General features: G+C 43.0%; 1 protein-coding gene across 3 annotated transcripts in view; it reads right to left on the minus strand.

The window, feature by feature from the left end:
• NOL4 (nucleolar protein 4) overlaps nt 1–13,644 on the minus strand; it is a 595,206-nt gene that overhangs the window by 122,618 nt on the left and 458,944 nt on the right. The gene's annotated exons all lie outside the window — the stretch shown is intronic.

The following is a 13,644-nucleotide window of genomic DNA, read 5'->3' on the forward strand; positions in this document are numbered from 1 at the left end:
TTATTCTTTCTATTTTTGTAATCTTTGCGATACTCCATGTAATACTGACAGCAGAATAGAAAAGTATACTGTACATACTGAATTTAATACTTGGTGAAGAATGTATCTGAGGAATTGTGACAAATTAGATTTTCTTTGTAAAAAAATCACACTGCTGAAAAAAGTAACCTTTTGTTATTTAGAATTGAAATGAAATCTTACAAAATAATACACTCCCAGCTGATCACAATTCATTACTTGTAACATTGAGAATGCAGAGCAAGGCAGCGATATTGTGCATATAAGCATTTATAGATTATACTGCTCAACAAAAAGAAAAAAAACACATTGATCATGCTTCAAAAAATAATTTTCCGCCCAACTTTTAATATTGTAGTGCCACAGATTCTGAGTAAGAAATAAGGTGACGTTCAATTCTATAGCACTTATTAACAGTATTGCGTACTCAACAATATTCTGAAACCTTTCCACAAATTATTCTACAGTTAAACATTTAAAATAATTTTTATAATAATTAAAAGAGTAGGTTTCACCTACAGTAAGATAGAAATGAGTGGTTTAGCTATTGTCAAAGTAGTATATTTCTTTACAGGATATTGCCTGAAATTATCCATAGCTAATGATTACTTTTACTTTTCTTTCAGCAAGGCGACATTTGTTGCTGTTCGATGCTGCAGAATTTCATGGCACCATATATATTCTGGATATGGGACTCAGGGTCGACAGTGTCTAGGTCAACACCCATTAGGTTGACACATATGGGCTGACAGTGGCTAGGTTGACACTAGACATAGGTCGACATGGCCTTTAGGTAGACATGAACAAGGTCGACATGAGGTTTTTATTATTTTTTTGTGTTGTTTTCTTCGTAAAGTGACCGGGAATCCCAATTAGTGCACCATGTCCCCTCGCATGGCTCGTGGCCTCACTCCGCTACCGCTGCGCTTGGCACAGATTATCGTTCCCAATCGTAGTCCACGTGGATAATAAAGTATGAAAAAGTTTAAAAAAATAATTTAAAAAAAAACTCATGTCAACCTTTTTGTATGTCGACCTTGTTGAAGTCGACCTATTTCTGTTGACCAATGGGTGTCGACCTAAGTGGTGTCGACCCAGAGTCCGGATACCATATATTCTATACAGAGTTATGATGGTGCCCATTCAGTGCGAATTCTGTACAAAAACCTGCTACCTTTTTCAAAAAAGGCTCAAACAACATTCCAAAGCATGCTCCAAGACTGGAGCAATATATGTTCCGCAGCCCTGACCTTAATCCCATCAAAAGTCTGTGGCCTAAAATCTTGCTGTCTGATTAACCTGACCCAGCTTTTGCAAGAAGAAACATACAGTACATGCAGTAGCACTCCATCTCGTGTAAACAAATAGTTAACATACAGTATCAATGTATTTCGCAGTTGATATCAAGAAAGAATAATTGGTACTAACACCTATCATGATGATACATATGCTGTACTTAAAAGTCAATTCGTGGCAACAAAAAAAAAATCCATGAATGTTAAAATACAGAATATATCCTTAATCGGCAAGTGACATAACTCAAAATCTAAAAAGCCACATCTGATAGCCGCAGTTTTTTTTTTTTTTTTGTATCACTCCTATCCTATTATACTGGCTGCAAAACCCCACGTTTTTAGTGTGAAAATACATAAGTCCTGCAAAAAAGCCGCAGACCTATGTATTTTCGCTGGACTTATCACGGACGCTTATTATGAATTTGGTTTGGCATGCGAAACCAATCCCCAATAAGTGTCGGAATTGGGAAATAATCGGCAGCTATCGGGGCTAATAGGCTAGCCCCCGGCGAATCCATAGGCTGTGGTAAATTACCGCAGCTAACTGGATATGGCCCAAAGTTGGAGTAACAACAAAGTTGTAGTAGTGAAACATTTCAGGACCAGGTTTCCTCAGATCAAGTAAGACTTATAAACCCATGGATAAGGATGACAATATTGAAAAAAATAAATGTTCATCTAAATAACCAAGTTGCTTGTTGCAACCATGAAAAATTCCATGTCATTTGTGTGGGGTTCACTACGGCTGGCCGGCGGTCGGGTCCAAGGAACTGCAATGTAATTCCAGAGCACTACACTGAAAAGCATATAAATACCTAATGTCTGAGAATCACCCACAACCCCACCCCTGACAGATTTCTGACTGGTTTTGTGATGTTTCTAGGATTATCCCACAACCATGCCTATGACCCCTGACAGAGCAGATGACTATTTGATGGCACCAGTGGGCACGCTAACATCCTGCCCTCACTGGCAGTGGCGACATTAGTGTCTCACACCAATATCAAGCTACATTTCCCCAATCCCAACAGGTAACTAAGCAACATAATCATTTAATAGTCTGAAATGGCCTTCTGTTGGCATAGCGATACAGGCAGGAGGAATTACATCTCACACAGATATTACTTTTTCATATTTTTTCTAGCCTACATGCAGATACTTGTAATGGTTAGTGCATAAATCTTAGTTTGGATTGTTCTACACAAATCATAGCAGTTAATACAAGTGTTTCATTGAATATAATTATGGTTCTTTTTTATAGCTGTTGCTGTTAGAAAGCTTGAACATATGTCATTTATTTTGACATAAATTATCAGTGATAGAGGTACTGCATAGGGAAACTGTGGCCAATTCAGAAGGACTTACAGTTAACACATTAAAATCAGTTCTGAAAGTCATTTTCATGAACACATTCAGAAAAATATTAATTTTATTTATTTACTAAGGTTGAATAAAAGGCACATGGCCCATTTGGTTCAGCCTTTCATGCAGAGCCAGCCCTAGGCAAAGGCAAACTAGGCAAATGCCTAGAGCTTTTGGTATGCCATGGGGCACAAGCAGCTTCTGCTAATTAAATTGATATGCGGCATGCCTATATTCTGTGTGCGTGACTGCGGCTGTATCTGCGTATGAAATGCTACCTTACCGTGTGTCCCTGGAAATCACTGTAACGCAACATTTCATATACAGATACAGTTGTACACAGAATATCATTATAATCAGCAGAAGCTGCTTGTGCATCCTAGCTACATAGTAATGCAAATAAGATGCATTTTCTTGAAAAATAGCACCTGGCATTAGCATGGTGTATTGAGGCAAGATGTGTAAGGACACATCTGTATCCAAGCAGAGGCAGAGGTCACAGTGTTAGCCACCATGTGAGTGCTGTGTGCTGGTGCGTTGGTTGTGCAGTAGTGTTCGGCATATGTGTAAGGGGCATCATGTTTTTCATGTGTATAAATGCATTAATAATGCACGGCATATGTTTAAGGGGCACTATGTGTGTCATTATGTGTATAAGTGCACTAATAATGTGCGGCGTATGTGAAAGGAACATTATGTGTGCCATTATGTGTATAAGGGCATTAATAATGTGTGGCATATGTGTAAGGAACATTATGTGTATAAGGGCATTAAGAAAAGTTATCATATTGTGTAAGGCAAATTATGTTTATAAGGACATTAATGTGTGTCCTACTGTATGTGTAAGGGGCAATACTGTGTGGGATTATGTGTATAAATGCATTACTAATGTGTGGCATTATGTGTATAAGGTGCTTTACTGGGGTGTAACATAGAAAGGGCACTACTGTGTGATCTAATGTGAATAAAGAGCAATATGGTGTGGTGTAATGTGAATAAGGAGCAATTCAATGTGATGTAAAGAGTATATAAGGGGCACTACTGTGATTAGTAATGTGTATAAGGTGAAGTGATACTACTGTGTAATGTAACGTGAATTAGGGACACTATCACATGATAAAATGTGTATAAAGTTGCACAACTGTGTGGTTTACTTTGAATTGGGGGTAATATTGTGTGGCCATACCCCTTCCCAGCAAGAACACGCCCCTTTTTGGGCTGTGCGCCGAACGTGTGCACTGTTCCTATGTAAAATATAGGGGGTAGGAACACCAAAATGAGGACTGCTATGGGTGAGGGGTGATGGTGCAGGGTCAGAGGTGGAACTAGCGGTGGTGCTAAGGGGCACCAGCCAAAATCTTGCCTATGGCATTCTATTGGTTAGTGCCGGCTCTGCTTTCATGAATTGCCACTATGCTGAAATTGGCAATTAGAAAAGATTAGTTTCCTATCCAACTTTTCCAAGATTCGACCATCAGAACTGTTACTGGTCCTTGTTCATCTCTATCTATGCAAAATTATACTTCTTCATTTCATATACACTACAATAGTTTTTTGCATACATGTCGAGGAACAGTCGTCAGAGCTAAATAAGAAGTCATTTAAATATGAATGTGAAGAAAATGTATAGTAAAAAAAATATAGGGGCTTACAAAGCAATACATCGTAACTGCAGGGGAGGGTTATATAAGGACACACTTCTCCTCTCATCCTTTTTAAAACCTTTCAACTATAATTTTCCTGAAAGGACATGCTGTGAAAGTAAGCATATCTGAAAATAATAGTATACTGTATACAGGACGCACACTGCTTCGTCTGTATTTCTTTTTTCGCGTATTGGTATAGTTATATTTTTATTGCTGTCTCTGTCAATCCTTGACAAGACCAGTGCCAGTCCTGTCTGAATATCATGGGGGCTGCGATCTGTGTGAGGGAGAAGTAGGGTTGACAATGGCTGCATCAGTACCATTAGATTGCAGCACACATTATTCCTTCAAGAATAATTCCACATATAACAAGGTTACTATAGAGCAGTGGTTCTCAAACTCGGTCCTCAGGACCCCACACACAGAGGCGTAACTAAGGGGGGTCGAGCAGGGCACATGCCCTGGGCGCTCTGGCAGGCCCAGCAGAAGGGGGCGCGGCCGGCCAGGGCATTGTACCTGCACGCCCGCCCCCGCCTCCATTAACGTGCTGCTGCTGCCGCCAGGAGCCTGCTGTGTGAGAACGAGGAGCAGCAGCAGCTCAGCAGCAGCAGCAGAGAGTAACATGTGACAGTGGGGTCAGAGGAGCATGTGCTGAGCCCAGATTGGTGGAGCTTAGCACATGCTCATCTGACCCGAGCAGGGCGCGGGGCTACATCGGGATCTTCTGCAGCTCTGCTGCTCTTCTCCTGGGGCCTGGCTGGTAGTGGAAGAGGAGGGAGGAGCTGCTGGAGGCTGCAATTCATCAATGTGAGGGCACCTCAGTGTGTGTGTGTGTGTGTGTGTGTGTGTGTGTGTGTGTCCCTGAGTGTCTCCATGCCCCCCTCCCATCAGCAGTGTGTGTGTGTCTCCATGAACCCCTCCCCACACCAGAGTGTCTCCATGCCCCCCTACTCCCCATCAGCCGTGTGTGTGTGTCTCCATGCCCCCCTGCTCCCCTACCCCCCATCAGCAGTGTGTGTGTGTCTCCATGCCCCCTACCCCCCATCAGCAGTGTGTGTGTGTCTCCATGCCCCCTACCCCCCCCCATCAGCAGTGTGTGTGTGTCTCCATGCCCCCTACCCCCCATCAGCAGTGTGTGTGTCTCCATGCCCCCTACTCCCCATCAGCAGTGTGTATGTGTCTCCATGCCCCCCTACCCCCCATCCGCAGTGTGTATGTGTCTCCATGCCCCCCTACCCCCCATCAGCAGTGTGTGTGTGTCTCCATACCAGCGGTGCAAGTATGCGGGTACGGGTGGGTACGGCGTACCCTTAAGAATTTTGCCGTGGGTACGCCGTACCCACACCGATGGGCCGCCGCTTGCTACCGCTGATGTGAGGGGAGGAGAGTGCAGCCTGCGCCTCTCCTGCCCCTCAGTGTCTTCGTTCAAATCAGCGCCGCCCGTGAGCCAATCAGAGCTCGCGGAGCTTTGATTGGCTCACGGTTCGGCGCTGAATATTGAACTCACCCGCCGGAGACTGAGGGGAAGGAGAGCCGCAGGCTGCACTCTCCTCCCCTCACACAAGTCAGCAGCAGCGGTGAGCAGCGGAAGGGGAGGGGGGATTCTGCTGCTGCTTCACGAATACCTGGCACTGTGGGGGGCAATGTATACCTGGCACTGTGGGGGGCAATGTATACCTGGCACTGTGGGGGGCAATGTATACCTGGCACTGTGGGGGGCAATGTATATCTGGCACTGTGGGGGGCAATGTATACCTGGCACTGTGGGGGGCAATGTATATCTGGCACTGTTGTGGGCAATGTATATCTGGCACTGTTGTGGGCAATGTATATCTGGCACTGTGGGGGGCAATGTATATCTGGCACTGTGGGGCATTCGTGTATCTGGCACTGTGGGGCATTCGTGTATCTGGCACTGTGGGGCAACGTGTATCTGGCACTGTGGGGCAACGTGTATCTGGCACTGTGGGGGTCATATGTGTATCTGCCCCTCCCCCATATGTGTATCACGCCCACATTTTCATTGGCCACGCCCCATATGGCATTTGGCCACACCCATTTTTTGGCAATATTCCTACACAGATATAAAAAGAAAACTGTGTATCCCGCACAAAACATAAACAATAATAAATGAATACAATGTATTTAAACCAGCAATTACAGTAATTTACTTATATTCATTTAGTATCACAGCTGGAGGTGCTCCACGGAACTGAATATCACATACTCCAAAACCGGAAACCCAGAGGTGGTTTCACGAAGAAAAAAAGTTCCTTTGTGGAGCACTCTTTTTTGTAAGTAATTGATAGATGATTTTAATAAAACATAACTTTTAATCACTATTATTCATAAAACCTTTCTAGACATGATCATGCAATACATTTATAATTATAATGAAAAAGTATTAAAAATATATATATACGCTCACCAAAATAATATTGGTAGTGGTGATAATTTAAAGCATCAAAAGGTAAAATACCTATAACACATCTACACACCGATAATTTTACTGAGGTTTAGGAGCTTTGAATGCTATTTCATAATCATCTCCAGCTAATGATACCCTTGTAAGTAATCCTAGTAGTTTCTCATATAATTCCTTCATATGATACCTGTTAGTAACTTAGTGTGGTTCTAGACATTAGACCGTGGGTACTGCTTTGGGGCATGCTATCATGGTTTGGATGTTAGACATGCACCCTACCCTGGAGATTTATGTTACTGCTTATAAACAATTGCTATGGTAACATAACCAAAAGTCCTCTCTCTATATCCTCTCCCTTATTAACTGTCAGGTACAAATGATGATGAACACACTGGGGATAGAAAGGAACAGCGTGAAGGTATGCCACCCCTTCTACTGCCGCCGTCTTCCGTGAGCGGACGGGGGTGAGAGCGGGATCAGCAAACGCTGTTCACGATAGAGAGATGCAGTGATACGCCCTGAGTCCTCCGTTTGCGGTGTTAGATGGTCCTGATTACACTAGGCATAGCAGGAACCAAATTCGCCACCGGGAGGAGGGCAGACACCGAAAGTAAATAGGATAGATACATATATCACATGTTAATTGCTAAACTCCTTAATAGGTCTAATGTTGGTTATATCAACTGATTACATTATTGATCCACCACACTAAAGGGTTTTTAGGGTGTATACCAGAAGTGATGTCAAATTACTGGATATCAGTATGAAATGGGTTAACTGTTGTGCCTTAGAATAATTAAGGAAAGTGTGTAACACTGTATCCCTAGCAAGATTATAATCAATTGCTTAACACATAGTTTGAAAATTAGGGACAGCGTGAGAGTCTGCAGCCCTTTCTGCTGCCTCCGTCTTCAATGAGCGGACGGAGGTGAGAGCGGAGCTTGCAGGCACGCTGGCCGGAGAAAAAGATACAGTGTACAGCCCTACTCCCGTATGCGGTGTTAGGTGGCCCTGGTTACTCACCGCATTGCAGGGACCAAAATGCGCCGCCGGGAGAGGAGAAGACACCTGAAAGGACAGGGTACCTGACTCTTTTAGCTGGAGGGTGTGGATGTGTGCAGGCTGTTCCCCCTGCAGCGGGGAATCAGCAAACGGCCAGAACGCGTTTCACCACGAAGGGCTTAATCACCTGTGAGCCTGTTCAGGCTCACAGGTGATTAAGCCCTTCGTGGTGAAACGCGTTCTGGCCGTTTGCTGATTCCCCGCTGCAGGGGGAACAGCCTGCACACATCCACACCCTCCAGCTAAAAGAGTCAGGTACCCTGTCCTTTCAGGTGTCTTCTCCTCTCCCGGCGGCGCATTTTGGTCCCTGCAATGCGGTGAGTAACCAGGGCCACCTAACACCGCATACGGGAGTAGGGCTGTACACTGTATCTTTTTCTCCGGCCAGCGTGCCTGCAAGCTCCGCTCTCACCTCCGTCCGCTCATTGAAGACGGAGGCAGCAGAAAGGGCTGCAGACTCTCACGCTGTCCCTAATTTTCAAACTATGTGTTAAGCAATTGATTATAATCTTGCTAGGGATACAGTGTTACACACTTTCCTTAATTATTCTAAGGCACAACAGTTAACCCATTTCATACTGATATCCAGTAATTTGACATCACTTCTGGTATACACCCTAAAAACCCTTTAGTGTGGTGGATCAATAATGTAATCAGTTGATATAACCAACATTAGACCTATTAAGGAGTTTAGCAATTAACATGTGATATATGTATCTATCCTATTTACTTTCGGTGTCTGCCCTCCTCCCGGTGGCGAATTTGGTTCCTGCTATGCCTAGTGTAATCAGGACCATCTAACACCGCAAACGGAGGACTCAGGGCGTATCACTGCATCTCTCTATCGTGAACAGCGTTTGCTGATCCCGCTCTCACCCCCGTCCGCTCACGGAAGACGGCGGCAGTAGAAGGGGTGGCATACCTTCACGCTGTTCCTTTCTATCCCCAGTGTGTTCATCATCATTTGTACCTGACAGTTAATAAGGGAGAGGATATAGAGAGAGGACTTTTGGTTATGTTACCATAGCAATTGTTTATAAGCAGTAACATAAATCTCCAGGGTAGGGTGCATGTCTAACATCCAAACCATGATAGCATGCCCCAAAGCAGTACCCACGGTCTAATGTCTAGAACCACACTAAGTTACTAACAGGTATCATATGAAGGAATTATATGAGAAACTACTAGGATTACTTACAAGGGTATCATTAGCTGGAGATGATTATGAAATAGCATTCAAAGCTCCTAAACCTCAGTAAAATTATCGGTGTGTAGATGTGTTATAGGTATTTTACCTTTTGATGCTTTAAATTATCACCACTACCAATATTATTTTGGTGAGCGTATATATATATTTTTAATACTTTTTCATTATAATTATAAATGTATTGCATGATCATGTCTAGAAAGGTTTTATGAATAATAGTGATTAAAAGTTATGTTTTATTAAAATCATCTATCAATTACTTACAAAAAAGAGTGCTCCACAAAGGAACTTTTTTTCTTCGTGAAACCACCTCTGGGTTTCCGGTTTTGGAGTATGTAATATTCCTACACAAACAGGCATCTTCCGGACGATCGGATCTCCTACATGAATATTGAATACCGACTGAAGACGCCATCTGCCTACAGGATACAGTTCTTCAGAGGTTCCATATTGTGAGAAACCATCACACAGGTAAGGTGCATGTTTAATTGAAAAGAATGTTCCCAGTGTGACGTGAAACAGGTGGCGTGTCATGTTTTCACGCCCCATTTTCGGTTACCACGCCCCTTCTGGTATGTGACCACGCCCAATTTTTTTTTTCAGCGCGCGCCTGCGGCGCGAGCACACAATTTTTCGATTTGTTTCTAAGGCTTTTCTTTCCTTCTTTTTTTTATTTTTAGGTGGTGGTGTGGGGGGTGTGGGGGGCGTGGGGGGGCGCCATTCCTAACCTTGCCCTGGGCTCCAAAAACCCTAGTTACGCCTCTGCCCACACAGTGCATGTTTTGCAGGTAACCCAGGAAGTGCACAGGTGTATTAATTACTCACTGACACATTTTAAAAGGTACACAGGTGGAGTTAAGTATTTCACTTGCGATTCTGTGAGGAGACCTGCAAAACATGCACTGTGTGGGGTCCTGAGGACCGAGTTTGAGAACCTGTGCTATAGAGTAACTATTCCTAGCTGGGGAATTTCAAATAGACCTAATATTTGTTCTTGGGCAGAACTGAGTCTATTCTATAATGTGTTCATGTCCATTCATCTTTTGTGGTAAATGGTATACCACATCATAATATCATTCTGTTAATATTTCTATCATATATAATATCATATATATAAAGGGCTGATCACTTAGGTACGGTTTTTTTTCAGCTAGGCGAAAAAACTGCACTTTTCGCAAATTTTTAGGGCAAATGGGGATTTGCCCTATTCAATCGCAGGGATGTTTTTTCACCTAGGCGAAAAATTTAGTAGGAGCGAAAAACATGTGGATCAGTGAATCCATGTGTAGAAGCGCTGGCGAAAACGCGGGCAGTATTTGCCTATTTTGAGGCAATGCCCACAATTTTCTTTTTTTAGAAAATTGCTGCTGTTGACCTGATTCACACAGACGTAGAGCATTTGCCAATGCCACAGCTATGGGGTATGCCAGCTCAGAAGTGCCGTCCCCATGCCTCACAGCCAATACTGACATAGGCACACTGGGAGAGGCATCAGCTATTACATTTCATAAGGATTATTAAAAGCCTATTAAATTAAACTATTCTTAAATTATACTGAATGTTGCCATTCAATGGGCACGATTAAATTCAGCGACAGTTGAATAGCACCGGGAATTAACTCCCTGCGCTATTCAATTAACTCTTTGGTAAGTCAGAGAATGCCCGTTCTCCCGGACTAAACAGGTTGTTTTGTTGGGAGAATGGGCATTCTCTGACTTAAGTGCCTGTCGTAACACTGTTTTTGCCACGCAAAGGGGAGAAACCAGCATCGCGCCGGCACTTTTTCAGATTTCTGCCCCCCCCCCCCCCCCCGGTGTGTGAGAAGAAATCCAGTCGTCAAGTGTCACATGGCACTGAATTGAATAGCGCCAGGAGCTAATTCCCGGCACTATTCAACTGTCACTGAATTGAATCGTGCCCATAGAAGAGTTATTTCTTTGGAGCATCATCTTATATGTCACTAATAAGCCTTAAAGAAGACCAGCCAACCTTAAACATAGGTCAAGCCTGTGCAATTAAGCTGACCAATAGCCCACAGATGCCCATCAAGTGGAATATTTTGGATTTTCCTAAAACAACATTTATGGCAGAAAAGGTAAAGGACTCCTAAAAAACTTTACAGCGCTGTTCTTATTTCAGCTTTTATCTAAAGAATAGCAACCGGTTATGGAAGACAATGGAAACCTCTTGTATCTCATATATACTTTCCAAATCCGACAGACAATTTCAACTCTCCCACATTATCCTTCAAAAAACCTTTGCACGGCATACCAAGGATTGTGAAACTAAAAGTTTCCTTATGTTCTTTCTATGACAAAAGTTCCATGCAGTCCAGCCATGTATCAATGCTTCCTTGTACCTTTTATACAAAAAGTATCCAATGCAGTCCCGTAGTGAAACAATGGGGGTCATTCCGAGTTGTTCGCTCGTTGCCGATTTTCGCTATGCTGCGATTTGTTGCAAATTGCGCATGCGCAAGACACGCAGGGCGCATGCGCTTAGTTATTTAACACAAAACTTAGCAGTTTTCCTGTGGCTTCTGCAACGCTTTTCAGTCGCACTGCTGATCGGTCAATGATTGACAGGAAAGGGGCGTTTCTGGGCGGCAACTCAGCGTTTTCCCAGCGTTTGCAAAAAAAACGCAGGCGTGTCAGGGAAAAACATGGGAGTGTCTGGAGAAACGGGGGAGTGGCTGGCCGAACGCAGGGCGTGTTTGTGACGTCAAACCAGGAACTAAACGGACTGAGCTGATCGTAATCTGAGTAGGTCCGGAGCTACTCAGAAACTGCTAGGAATTATTTAGTAGCAGTTTTGCTAATTTTTCGTTCGCTATTCTGCTATGCCAAGATACACTCCCAGAGGGCGGCGGCCTAGCGTGTGGAATGCTGCTAAAAGCAGCTAGCGAGCGCACAACTCGGAATGAGGGCCAATGTCCCAACACTAAAAGCTTCCTTGTATCTCTTCTATAAAGGTATCTAATGCAGTCCAGCAATTTAAAAGCACACAAAAATGTATTTAAAAAATATAAAAAAACCTCACTTTTTAAAAAGACGTCAAAAATCTCATTCTTAAACATTCACTACGCAGTTTAGTGTTTGGGATTTTAGCTTTACAGTCTATCATTGAAACAGGGGTTTGTCTCACTGGACCTCTAGGATGCCAAAATGATACATGGTTCCGCCTCTACCACCGGGATTCTTTCTTACCCGAGGCTGTGCACAAAAACAGGCTCACTTAACCGCTGGTCGTCCACAGACTCCTTTCCCCGTACCGCTCCTGTGCTGCGATCCTCCCGCTGCTCTATACACTGTGATGCTATGACTAAGGGGTCTATTCATACAGAAAACGAAAACAGAATTGCTACTTATTACTATACATCGCATTGCTTCTCCACGGTAACCGGCTCTGTGAATTGCAGTAGGCAGAGAAAAGCCCTGTTTAACGCAAAACAGGGCTTTTCACTGCTGCATGAATAGACCCCTAAGACCCTGGACGGGTAGAAACGCGTCGGCGGCAACAGGTGGATCTGGTCACGATCATAATTACATTCACATGCTCACAGTGTATAGAGCAGCGGGAGGATCGCAGCACAGGAGCGGTATGGGGAAAGGAGTCTGTGGATGACCAGCGGTTAAGTGAGCTTGTTTTTTGTGCACAGCCTTGGGTAAGAAAGAAACCCAGTGGTAGAAGCAGAACCGTGTATCATTTTGGCGTCCTGGAGGTCCAGTGAGACAAACCCCTGTTTCAATGATAGACGACTGTAAAGCTGAAATTCCAAACTGTGTAGTGAATATTTAAGAAGGAGATTTCTGACGTCTTTTTAAAAAGTGTTTTTTTTTATATTTTTTAAATAAATTTTTTGTGTGCTTTTAAATTGCTGGACTGCATTAGATATCTTTATACAAGAGATACAAGGAAGCGTTTAGTGTTGGGACATTGTTTCACTATGGGACTGCATTGGATATTTTTTGTATAAAAGGTACAAGGAAGCATTGATACATGGCTGGACTGCATGGAACTTTTGTCATAGAAAGAACATAAGACAGCTTTTAGTTTCACAATCCTTGGTATGCCGTGCAAATGTTTTTTGAAAGATAATGTGGGAGAGTTGAAATTGTCTGTCGGATTTGGAAAGTATATATGAGATACAAGAAGTTTCCATTGTCTTCCATAACCGGTTGCTATTCTTTAGATAAAAGCTGAAATAAGAACAGCGCTGTAAAGTTTTTTAGGAGTCCTTTACCTTTTCTGTCCATATTGTTGCACTGATTGGCTGATCAGTGTTTTCTAAAGAACACACCTGGAGTTCTTTTACTAAGCGCTTGGATAAGGGTCCCTTCCTTCTTACATTTAACATTTATGGCACATTGCTAATTAAAGGTCATATTATTAAAATATTTTGTTATCATGACAACAGTAAGATCTCCCCATACTCACAGCTCGCTGCTTTTGCACTAAACTCATGCTCGACATATGAGTTGTTGCCTTTTTTACAAGCCTAGAGTCATGTACATTATAAACCGTTTTACTCCAAACAATTCATTTTATGCTTCATGATTCTCTTTATCTTCTATTTAAATTGTTTACTCATTGTACTATTAAACCTGACAATTTATGCATGACTGGAGT

Source organism: Pseudophryne corroboree, chromosome 5 (genome assembly GCF_028390025.1).
Source record: "Pseudophryne corroboree isolate aPseCor3 chromosome 5, aPseCor3.hap2, whole genome shotgun sequence".
NCBI lineage: Eukaryota > Metazoa > Chordata > Amphibia > Anura > Myobatrachidae > Pseudophryne > Pseudophryne corroboree.